Raw genomic sequence first — 12,943 nt, forward strand, 5'->3', positions numbered from 1 at the left:
AAATGATTTGCCCACTACTGCTTAATGACCCAGATCATTTAACTGTCAGTGACCTGCTTTAATGGTACAGCATGCTTCATTCTCATGTGAAAAATAGTTTTTTCACTTCAATTAAGACCTTTCTGCCACATTGTATCTGATACTACCAGAAAAATGCAACAGTAAATCATGTTCATTAAGCAAATCCAGCACTGTTTGGATGGAAAAACTAGTCTAGCATGCTTCACTGGTGAAACTGAATAAAAATAGGGGAGAAGTATATTGAAAATTAAGAAAAGAGTAAGTATGGCTTTTCAAAACCAGAAAAGACATTGCTGAAAAAGAATGGGCCACATGGGAGGAAAAGAACTAGATTTTTGCCAGTGTTTCTCATTAGAACACAGGTGAATTTGGCTGAAGTTGCTCCAGTAAAATCTGCTATAGAGTAAAATCACTGCCACCGAAGCTAATGAAAAAAAAATCTCATTTTTTCACCAGAGCTAATGAAAAAAATCTCTCACTCAGATCAGTGTGCCCTCTCCGCAGTTTTTGTACAGTGTAAGAAGGCTATAAAAATGAAAAAAAAACAGAACTATGGCAATCAAGTTGGTCTGATCATGCCCATCAGAGGAAAACCAAGTCTCTCTAAAGGCAAAATTGTGCTGAAATGTTCTTCTAGTAGTTTGGTGTATTTTTACTCACTGGACTTCCAAATTGTGTGAACAGATGGAGTAATTTAAAAATACGAGTCAAATCTTTTGCAGTTAGCAGTGGATTCTTCAAGAAGTCAGGGCTGGGCTATTTCAGGGAAGGAATGGTGTGAGGCCTGTAAGGATACCTTTTTCTTTTTTTTTCCCCTTCTGTAAAAGAAAGGGATGACATGGTTGTACCTATAAGATATTGAATAGATAGTAGATGATAGAGGGAAGTGTGGTTTATATTGACAGCAGTATAAACCCAGGGCACGTCTACTTTGTTAATTATTTTGCCTGGCTTACAGGAGAAGCCTTCTTACTGTGTCTTGCTGAGAAGCTTTTCAATAATATATATAATGAATTAACTAGAAGAAGGTTAACAAAACAGTATGTATCAGCACATAAACCTTTTTCTATTAAGCACTAACTGCATGAATTCCCTCCGTCTTTTCTTTTAGAGATAAGAATAGATTCATTAAAGTACTTCTAAATATTTTATCACCTTTAATGTACTCATCTAGACAAGACCGCAATACAGTCTCAGACATAACTCCTGAATAAGCTCTTTCCTTCATAAAATCTCTCATTAATCTGTCTAAAACAAGATATATGACTGTCTGCTCAGTGCAAGCTTTGACAAACCTGTGATATGTTTGGTTATGTGTAATAAAATAAAGTAGCCTAAATTATGTAGATAAAAACATTAATGGCATAAAATGATAATTCCTGAAGCTAACTGAAAACCTGCCTTGTTGTCTGTCGAGAATTAAGATTCTTGGGTTTTGAGGCAATGAGTACCTCTCATAATTAAAATGAGTGGCCATAGAATGCACTCAGTCCTTCTGAAATACAGGGCAATACTTTGCCTTGGAAGAGCAGTGGAAGTAGATAATGTGAGCCTCTGGCTAAAGTGTTCATATTTCTGTCATGTACATGAAAATGTAGCATCCTCTATCTCTAGGTTGTTGTGGATAAAGAGGTAAAATGTAAAAAAGCTACTGTGGGGACCTTCACCTTTATGGACTGCCCATTCAGAATGTCTTTAGTGGCACATTGCAAATTTTTACTTTACATGACAGTGGAGGAAGGAAAAGTCTTCCTGATTTATGGCAGAGTCTCCAAGTATTTAATGTTTCAGTGATGGGTCTTAGCCTCTCTTGGTGTAAAGATTTTTTCTTGAGAGGTAGCTCAGCTGACACTAACAAAGTTCCAATGGTTTAAAAAAGTCCTCCTGAAGGAGGACACTGGGATTACTGCTCACAATATGTATGATTTGGTGGATGGCACTGAGACAACTTTGGAATATTCTCTTAAACAGGTTGCAAAGAGTTAGTGAAGAATTCCTGGGGGAAAAAAAAAAGGATGCTTAATCATAATTTGGAAAAAAAAGTTCTGGTGTTGTTTTATTCCAAGTTTGTAACTTTTCCATAATTTTTCTCTTTCATATATAATTCTACAGCAAGTACATATGTTCCTTAACACAGTATGCTCATAGTTTTCCTGTATTATTGGATAAGGGCTTGAGCTTGTGCATTTATTTGTACAGAACCAAGATCTATTACATAGAGCCCTTTATGCTGGACTTCCTGAGTTTGCAAAAAGGCTTACAAAATAAACAAGACTGTGGTATACCTGAATGCAGTGGTAATGGAGCACAGTCAATCTGTGTGTATGTACATTGCTGCCTACTGCTCCAAGAATAATAGCCAGTGAACCCAAGATGTGTTTTAGAGGAGTAACTATATTCTTGTAATATATAGTTTACACATAGTAAGTTCCACAAAAGAAATGTTTTAAATTCTTCAAATACATTAAGACATCTTATTGAAATGGCATTCCCACTATTAATGTCTTTGTGCCAACTGCACTTTTGTATGAACTCAAAAGGGGAACATTGTGCAGGGAGAAAAACTTGTCACTCGGAACTGTATATATATAGTGTGATGTTTGAATCATGAATGAGTTGAAGTATTTTCATTAATATAGGAAGCTTGGAAAAATCAATGTAATAACAGAACTACTGTGTGTGGAATAGAACGTTTTTCTTGTAGTGCTCTGTCTGCTTTAAAGTTTACACAATGCTACTTCCAAAATATCTAAGAATAATGTGAAAGAAAAAAAAGTAACTTTGTCTACATTAAGCCTGTCTGTAACTTGTGCAAAGTGAAAGCTTCTCTAGAGATCTCATACTTGTGAATTCTTGCAGGACCTCTGACTTCAGCCAGAGGTTAGCCAACAGACCATGGAATGTTTTTTCAGGGCACACCCAGATTTCTTCAGGGCATCTGGAAATCATCCCAATCTGGCAAATAACAACTGCACAGCTGGTGCAGCTGTAACTGCACAGAGCAGCCAGATTAGCCAGGTCTTTTTACTGAACAAAACCCCTATAGCTAGAGCTTCCAACTGAGACAGGTAGAAAAAGCAACAGAGCTATTTCTGTGAGAATGTATTGCTCAAATTAAATCAAAATCTTTGATTAAAACCAGGGGTTTATTCTTAGAATTTTGTTTCAAGAAAAAAGAAACACATATAAAATCATAGAATCATAGAAGTCCTGGCAACTTCAGCTTATTCTATTTTAAAACTTTTTATAAAGAGTACATATATTTTTAGAACAAGTTTTTATATTGATTTTTTTAATTGTGTTATAATACCAAATAAAGTTAAATAATTAACTTGGAAAAAGCAAAGTGTCTTCAGATATATGTATTTCTCTTATGGAGTATACAATGTACTGGTTTAGAATCAGAGCAAAACAGTATTTTGAAATCTTAGTGACGTAGAATTCTTGTTCTCTAAAGAGCCCTACATTTTAAAATTAGGCCCTAGGAAAAATCTGGAAATATGAAATATAACAGCATTTGGAGAGTAAGAAGGGATACAACTCTTAAGGTAATAATGAGAAAGCTAGTGGTACTTTTCTGGGGAAAAAAGACAATGTTTTCTGCTGTCCACAACTGAAACCTCTTAACCAGGGGCTGAAGGGTTTTGAAATCTTTATATTGATTTGGGACTTTTATATTTTTCTGTTATATATCTCAGTGTCATTTGAAGAAATAATTGCTGCACATGTTTGACAGAAGTGGCTGTTCCAGTGGTGCATCTGAGACTGTGAGAAGTCTCACTGTTTCAAATACAATTACCTGTGGTGAGGCAGGTTATTGCATGTGAGACACATGAAGGCTCTTTTCCTCATACCTACTGAGCAAGCAGAGCATGAAGTTCTGAGCCAGGGGCATGTCTACTTCTTAAATACCCTTTTTTTTCCCTTGTATTTGTATTGATAAGATTTTAGAACTGAACTGGCAAGTATATTTGTACGTGCTGAAGGAAAATGGAAAGAAATGGAAAAACAGGAAAAAAACTTCTTACATGCTTTCAAACTTTTATTTAAAGCTTTTAAAAATATAACTTTTCATCTTAGAGAGTTAATTATGATATTTTTGTAATGGAGGAAGAGGTTTGAAAAGCTTTTTCAGTTTGTGCAGATAGTTTTAGTAGTTGTTTTCTAGTATTCTTCAATTTTACATTTAAACTGGTAACTGTTACCAAATGGAAGCCAGTTTGAACTGCTTTAGTGTCCTGGGTTCAGTTGTAATAGTTATTTTTCTCCTTCTTGGTAGCTGGTACAGTGCTGTATTTTCAACTTTAGTCTGAGAACAACGCTGATTACACACCAATGTTTTAGTTGTTGCTAAGTAATGCTTACTCCGATTAAAGACTTTTTCTCATGCTCTGCCAGTGAGGACGAGCACAAGAAGCCAGGAGGAAGCAGAGACAGGGCACCTCACCCAAAGTAGCCAAAGGGATATTCCATACCACAGCACGTCATGCCAAGTATATAAACAGGGGGGAGTTAGCCAGAAGGCCCAGACTGCTGCTTGGGTTGGGCTTAGTATTGGTCAGCAGGTGGTGAGCAATTGTATTCTCTTCCCTTGTTATTTCCTTTATCGTCATTATTATTGTTGATAGCAGTAGTGGTTTTGTGTTATACCTTAGTTACTGGACTGTTCTTGTCTCAACCCATAGCATTCTCATTCTTCCAATTCTCCTCCCCATCCCTCTTGGAGCAGGGGGGAAGAAGAAAGGAGCAAGAGAGTGGCTGCATGGTTCTGAGTTACCAGCTAGGCTTAAAATACAAGAAGTGGTTTGCGTGTTGTAACAAAACTAGAAAATACATATAACTCAAAACCATTGCCTTGCATCTGGCAGTAGGGCAGGACAGCAGCACATGTTTCCATTTACAATTACTCTTTCTTTTTAAATATTTGCATGTTTTGTGCAGAAGTAAGTGACTTTCCAAGAGAAGTAACTTAACTATCTATACACCATGACATGGGAAGAGTTGATTTAAATCTCATTTGGTTGAAGGAGAGAGTAGATCTGAAGGAAAATGCAGCATCAGATCTGAGGTCTCTTTGATGCATAGGACTTGTGAATAAAACCTATTAACTCCTGTGAACAACAGCGACTTCTTGACGTTAGACTCGAAGATGATCACTGAACCTGGGAAGGATTAATGGATCAGTGAGGAGGTAGGCAGAGATCCCCAATACATCCACAGCCTACTGAAACAGAATCAGAAGCCCTAATAGGAGCTGTATCTTCAGACCTCCCTCTTCCCACCTTGAGATCCCTCAGTGGGTAGCCCATAAAACTCAAGCCTCCCTAATCCTGCTTCAGAGCATTGTTCTGCTGTTGCAGCAAAACTTGGCAAAGCAAGATTTGCTCAAGAAATGAAAACAAGGTATTTTCCCCCTCATTCTTCCTGAAGCAATAATGAAATACTTTGAACAGTTTCTCTTGTCAGTCTTGAAAAGGGAATTTAATTTTCCTTATCCCGGCACCTTACAATGCTAATTTTATCTAGCAATGAATGGTTTTGTATAGAGATTCGTCATTTTCTCTAGGGAAAAAAAGAATCCATACACAGGAAAAATTGAACTCTAAGGTTTTTTCAAAACCAAGATTCCTATTACATAAAAATCTTCATCAGAATATCTCATTAAATGGCTCAATGTAATGTGAAACAGTCTTTAAACCTCTGCACAGACTGTAAGTGATCAGCTAGTTGCAGGATTTCAAACACTTTGCTTAACCATGTCTCATAATGAGTGCTTAATGATGGAAGAGGGAAAGGGAGAGACATTCATATTCTTTCTAGATCTTCTTTGAAATAGTTTTAACTGACCTTTCCTAGATAACCCTCAGATTAGGTTCCTAATAACTTCTAATTAATATTTTCCAAATTATGGTCCACATATGAAATCTGATGTCTTACTTCTTTCTAATACCCAGCAATTATTGTATTCAGTCATGGTTGCTTTATGAACTTGACTTCAACCATTTGTTAGGTCTTCTAAAATTGAGTATTGTAGGACGTGCAATGTAAGTGCAAAATACTATTGTAATAAAAACAAAGATACAAATTGGTGTTAGATGTGCAGAGCATATTCAAAGTATTCAAAATACTCTTTACAGTAAGAATAACTTCTAATAGATTTTTGCTGAAGAGCATTGAAGATTATTATGAATGAGTCACTGCAAAATCTGTAGAGGTAAATCTCATGTCTTTCATCATCATTGCATGTTAAGGTTTTTAAAAAATGTGTGTATTGGCAAAGCATTTATAATTTAGCAGTGGCAGTGTTGCTTATTGCACAGTCATAATTACAACTTTGCTTCGATTTGACATCTAAAAGTAGGTAACTAACAGCAAATTTCTTTTTTTAAGATTTAAGGAAGAGACAAACTTACATCTGGATATGAAATAGGCCTTTTTCTCTAAAATTACTCTATGTGAGTGCAAGAGTTCCCATTATTAACAGGAAAATCTATGATTTCACCTACTCTGAACTGTTTCAGGTGAATCTTTTATTGTGAAATACATTATATATGTAGGTAGTTGAGGACTGGGATACAATTATATGTCATTTTGCTGGGATACAATCAGCTGTGACGTGCAAAAGCCCTCTAAGCTCAAACCTGGGCTTTTGAAAAAAAACCCAAGAAGCATTAGTAAGTCTGAAAGTAAACTGGAGCAAATAGACATTCATAAAATTTGAATGAAGAAGGACATAGAAGAAGAACTTTTAGAGCAGTTTTAAAGAAGTTTCCTTTTACAGTTCATGTGTTAGGAGATTATTGTACATGACTTAAGCTGGCAAGTTTGATGGGTTTGTGATGTTTTGTAATAAATGGTGTTACAAAATGGTACTACTGTAATGCACAGTTGTAGCAAGGCAACTGTTTGGGGGTTTTTGCAATATTTAGAGAATGCATTCTATCACTAACACAACAAAAATTCCATATGGAGCTATGAAGTAGTCCACTATTAAGATGTTTCTACATGTGCTAGGAATATTTTTGTATTTCTTTTGCCTGACTTCCCAGTTCTTACCTGAATGCAGTGCTTTGGAAGTTCAGAGATCCAGTGCTCGCACCAGAAGTAGCAGTTATAGCTTATTGGAATAGGAGTGCCAAACTACTCAAATGATTCCTTTATTATTACAAAATGATAAGTGTTTCAACAGTACTCCTAAGTGCTTGTGTCAGGAGTATCACAGTATTCATACCACTCTAGCAGGATCCCATATATTTACATGGTACATGAATGAGAGTATTTAATAGATGGCAGACTTTGCAAGAAAATGCTTACTTTAGACTTTGATCAAATAATTTTTCACCATTCGCCAACCTAAGTTTTCCCTTCCCAGGAGTATTAAACCACAAGTTGGAGTTTTAAGACTATTTGAACAAGCAACTAAAACTTCTGTGACAGTAAACTGTTATCCGTACTTTCTGATGTCACCAGTCTTTATGAAATTTCATGTCGTTGTAGCAAACATCTCATTTACATTAGATATCTTTGGTTTTTTTTTCCAGTAATACTTAATTTTGGAAGAAGCTTTCCCCTGTCTCTTGCACTGCCTATTGCAAAGTTTCTATTCCCACAACATCACAGGGGATGTCTAGTTTTTCCTGCTTTCATTTCAAATGCAACACACAGAAAAACAGTGACTATTTCTGCCTTTACAGGATTAGCACTGCACTTATAAGAAGTCTGCACTTCATTGACTTGATAAATACACTTTATCAAGTACCTACATACTTTAATATTCTAATTTTTATTTCTTGTTGGTTTTTTATACATACTGATTTTTGGCTTAAGTATTAATTGTTCAGGTCATTTTTAGTTGTCCTGATTATTATAGCTTCACATTCCATGCAGCTTCAGATGTTATATTTTGAGCAATGAGATATAGTTTAATATCTATCTTAGAAAATTTAAGTAACTTGCCATTCTATGTCCAGTTCCGTTTTACTGGGCAGTATAAACTGAACTGGTATACTCTGCTCAGTTCTTGAAGTCTGGGAAATAAACTTTTGTGTAGTTCTTCTGGGATACATGCGCATAGGCCTCTGGTAGATGAGGTAGTCTCAAGCACTGTCAGCAAGGATAGAATCTCCAAATGCTAGAGATGTCAAAATTAAACTTCTGAGTGTGGAGGAACCTTTTGTTATTTTCTCTCCTGGTTTTAGAGCCCCGTAATTCCACTATTTGATGCTTTCTCATGACAAGAGCAGCAGATATTCCTTTTAGTGAAGGATTCTTCCTCAAATTTCAAAACACCTATTCAGGCTATGATGCACTTAAATATCTTCAAAACAGTTTCATTTTTTTTTCAAATATGGATAAAATACACTTTTTTTCTAGGTGCATTTTGGGCATGGCTCATTAAATGAACAAGAACATCTTTTGAGAGTATCTGCCAGAAATACTGTTGTGGAAACATCCACAAAATCTGCTTCCTAAGCAATAACATGAATACTGGGAATGCCTTTAGGTTTGATTAGACTGGTCACTGTAAACAAATTCAGTTCCAAATAATGATGAAAATTTCAAAATGTTTAGTTAAATCCATTTCTGATGTGTTGCTAAAGTGGTTCATTTGCAAAATAAAATCACAACATGTTAATAAAAAAGGGTTGCCAGCTCCAACCCTCAGACACAATTTCTAAATCTGTGACCTTTGAAGTCTTCAATTACTTACTAGAACCTGAATTTTCACCTCTAAATTCTTCACTGAGCTTACTTTAGAACTTACAGCAATTCCTCAGCTAAAGGTCACGGTGCTGTGTGGTGTTATCTGAGGTTTTATTATTTCCTCGTAAACTATGACATTTCTAAAATGTCAGCATCTGAGGAGATAAGGCCTTTATGAACATGGAGGAAGAATAAAAAAAGGCACTGCTTACCTTGGCAATTCCATCAGTCATGGTTTGGAGTTATAAATGTGATCACAACAAATAACACAACATTCTCTATTATTTACAGGTATTAATAGTTGTCATCTTTAGTTGCCAATAGTTGTCATAGACATGCATGTTAATAAGGTTATACCATACTTTGTTTAGAGTGTTTGTGCTATGCTTAGTGACCACGGAAAACTCTTTCTTTTCAGAAATAACAATGTATTTGGTTCCTTAATTTCCCTCTTCCTAATCATAACCTGTGGTGATCCGCATTCAGGTAACTTATTTTGGTACCAAAGTTCAGAGAAAAGCAGGACTTTTCCATACTCAGATTACCACAGATTATCGGGGGGGGGGGGGGGGGGAAGGATAGTTGTAAGGGTAGTAAGACTGTAGACTGTAACGTTAGACAACAAAAAAGGGACAGCAGAGGAACAAGAGTAAGCAAGATCTCTGGCTGCTTTCACTTAATTCCTGCTGTCATGTTTCTCTTGATGCCATCTCACTCTGCTGCCTTTTCAGGCTTGATTGCCCATTGACCCTCCATCTGAAATTACAATTTATGTTTCTGTTAAGTGAAGGAAAATGCTTGTGTTTTCTAATCAGTATGCACAGGTATTAAGTGATAAAATACACTGTGATACCAGTTAGGCATCAGGCACTTGAGACCAAACCCACCTGTATGAAGCAATGGAAATCTACTGTCTTCAATTTTACTTATTTCTTAGTTTAATTTATAGCAAGATTGGGATCAGCTCAGATGGCTAACCTGTAACTGGTTTTCCAGTTTTGGCTTGGTTAATTTACACTATGAGCCCTCTAAACCCTGATAAATACCTACTGAAATCAGGGAGATACAGCAGGGGCAAAGAACATCTCTATTTTTAATATTTAAAATCAGCGTTTAGTCACTGAAGTGAGTCACTTTGGGAAAGGAACAGCAGATGTTATACCCTTACTTCCTTATTGCAAGGCAGGAGGATAAAAGGTTTTGGTTAGGAACCAGGGAGAGACTGAGGCTTAGTTAAGGGGAAACCTCTAAAAACAAAGATTTACATCTCTCAATTTTTCCACTTTCATGTTTTTATTGAGAAAAGTATAGAATTTGCTTTGGTACTGATGATGATCACGCAGTTAATGCACCTTTCCCTAAATATATATTTTTTTCCTGTTTGAATGTAGTGGACATACAGGCACATTTCAACATTTTTCCGTGGTTACCAATAAATTCAAGAGTTTTTTTCACTTGTTACAGCATTATCACATTGTATCCATGAACTGGTAAGGAAACTTCACCTTCAGGGGAAGCAGATCCTGTAAAGAGTAACCTGTCTTTTGAAAGGAGCATTCATTTTCAGCCATTTCCTTACACAGAATCATAGAATAGTTAGGGTTGGAAAGGACCTTAAGATCATCAAGTTCCAACCCCCCTGCCATGGGCAGGGACACCTCACACTAAACCATATCACCCGAGGCCTCATCCAACCTGGTCTTGAACACTGCCAGGGATGGAGCATTCACAACCTCCCTGGTCAACCTATTCCAGTGCCTCACCACCCTAACAGGAAAGCATTTCCTCCTTACATCCAATCTAAACTTCCCCTGTTTAAGTTTTAACCCGTCACCCCTTGTCCTGTCAGTACAGTCTCTAATGAAGAGTCCCTCCCCAGCATCCCTATAGGCCCCCTTCAGATACTGGAAGGCTGCTATGAGGTCTCCACACAGCCTTCTCTTCTCCAGGCTGAACAGCCCCAACTTCCTCAGCCTATCTTCGTATGGGAGGTGCTCCAGTCCCCTGATCATCCTCATGGTCTTCCTCTGGACTTGTTCCAACAGTTCCATTTCCTTTTTATGCTGAGGACACCAGAACTGCACACAATACTCCAGGTGAGGTCTCACAAGAGCAGAGTAAAGGGGCAGGATCACCTCCTTCAACCTGCTGGTCACGCTCCTTTTGATGCAGCCCAGGACTTGGTTGGCTTTCTGGGCTGCAAGCGCACACTGAAGCTGGCTCATGTTCATTTTCTCATCAACCAGCACCCTCAAGTCCTCCTCTGCAGGGCTGCTCTGAATCTCTTCTCTCCCAACCTGTGCCTAGGATTGCTCTGACCCAGGTGTAAGACCTTGCACTTGGCATGGTTAAACTTCATGAGGCTGGCATCAGCCCACCTCACAATCGTGTCAAGGTCCCTCTGGATGGCATTCCTTCCCTCCAGTGTATCAACCGAACCACACAGCTTGGTGTCATCAGCAAACTTGCTGAGGGCTCACTCAATCCCACTGTCCATGTCAGCGACGAAGATGTTGAACAAGACCGGTCCCAGCACCGATCGCTGAGGGACACCACTCATTACTGGTCTCCAGCCGGACATTGAACCATTGACCACAATTCTTTGTGTGCGGCCATCCAGCCAGTTCTTTATCCACCGAGTGGTCCATCCATCAAATTGATGTCGCTCCAATTCAGAGACAAGGATGTTGTGTGGGACAGTGTCGAACACTTTTCACAAGTCCAGGTAGATGACGTCAACTGCTCCACCCCTGTCCACCAGTTCTGTAGCCCCATCATAGAAGGCCACCAAATTGGTCAGGCAGGATTTCCCCTTAGTGAAGCCATGCTGGCTGTCACCAAGCACCTTGTTGATTTTCATGTGCCTTAGCATGCCTTCCAGGAGAATCTGCTCCAAGATTTTGCCAGGCACAGAGGTGAGACTGACTGGTCTGTAATTCCCCGGGTCATCCATTTTCCCCTTCTTGAAAATGGGGGTTTTATTTCCCTTTTTCCAGTTATTGGGAACTTCACCTGACTGCCATGATTTCTCAAATATGATGGCCAGCAGCTTCCCAACTTCATTTGCCAGCTCCTTCAGGACCCGCAGATGGATCTCATCAGGACCCATGGAGTTGTGCACATTCAGATTTTTAAGATGGTCTCAAACCAGATCCTCTCCTACAGTGGGCCCAAGGTCTTCATTCTCACAGTTCCTGCGTCTGCCTTCCAAGACTTGGGTGGTTTGGTCAGAGCCTTTGCCAGTGAAGACTGAGGCAAAGAAGTCATTCAGAACCTCAGCCTTCTCCAAATCCTGTGTAGCCAGTTCTCCCTAGAGCTTCCTGAGGGGGCCTACCTTCTCCCTAGTCTGTTTTTTTATTTCCTATGTACCTGTAGAATCCCTTCCTGTTATCCTTAACATTCCTAGCCAAGTTTAATTCCACCTGGGCCTTAGCTTTCCTAACCTGGTCCCTAGCTTCCCGGACAACATCCCTGTACTCTTCCCATGCCACCTGTCCTTGCTTCCACTTTTTATAAGCCTCTTTTTTCATTTGAATTTTCCTCAGCAGCTCCTTATCCATCCAAAGAGGTCTCCTGGCCTTCCTGCTGCACTTCCTTCTAGTTGGGATGCAACACTCCTGAGCTTGTATCAGGTGATCCTTGAATATCAACCAAGTAACTACATTAGTAGATGTGTGTCGAAGAGGAAATAACTTATCATTTTCAATGCAATAACACAGCTCAGAAACATTTTTTTTAATAGAAAAAGTTATCATTAAACACAGTGGAAACATTTCAATATTTATTACTATCTGTGACCACTCTTAGCCTTTTCTGGTTGGTAATCAGGTCTCACTATTCATGAACTTTCAGTTTACAGATTCTCTTTACAAAGGTTATATGTGACTTTGAACTCTGTAGGATAAAGTGTTGATTTTAGGTTGTGTAATTGATAGCAGATATCATATAGTGTTGTTTCTGCTCTTGCTCTCTGCTTCACAACTTTTTAAACTGGAAAATAGTATAATATTCAGCAAGTTGTGATACTTTGAAGAAAATGATTAAAGGCATGCTTTGTGTCCTGGATATGTGAGGAATCTGGACATTTTCCTAGATACAAAGATGACATTTATATCACCAGGTTTAAGGATTCATTTTTTGATTCCATAAATCACACTAAAATGATTGGCTCACTGAGTCAACTCTTGTCCTTTGAAATTATTTACCTGGTTTCCTTGGT

The sequence above is a fragment of the Pezoporus flaviventris genome, unplaced genomic scaffold (genome assembly GCF_033815535.1).
Source record: "Pezoporus flaviventris isolate CSIRO_AGI_PZ_B2104156 unplaced genomic scaffold, CSIRO_AGI_Pfla_v1 ptg000013l, whole genome shotgun sequence".
NCBI lineage: Eukaryota > Metazoa > Chordata > Aves > Psittaciformes > Psittacidae > Pezoporus > Pezoporus flaviventris.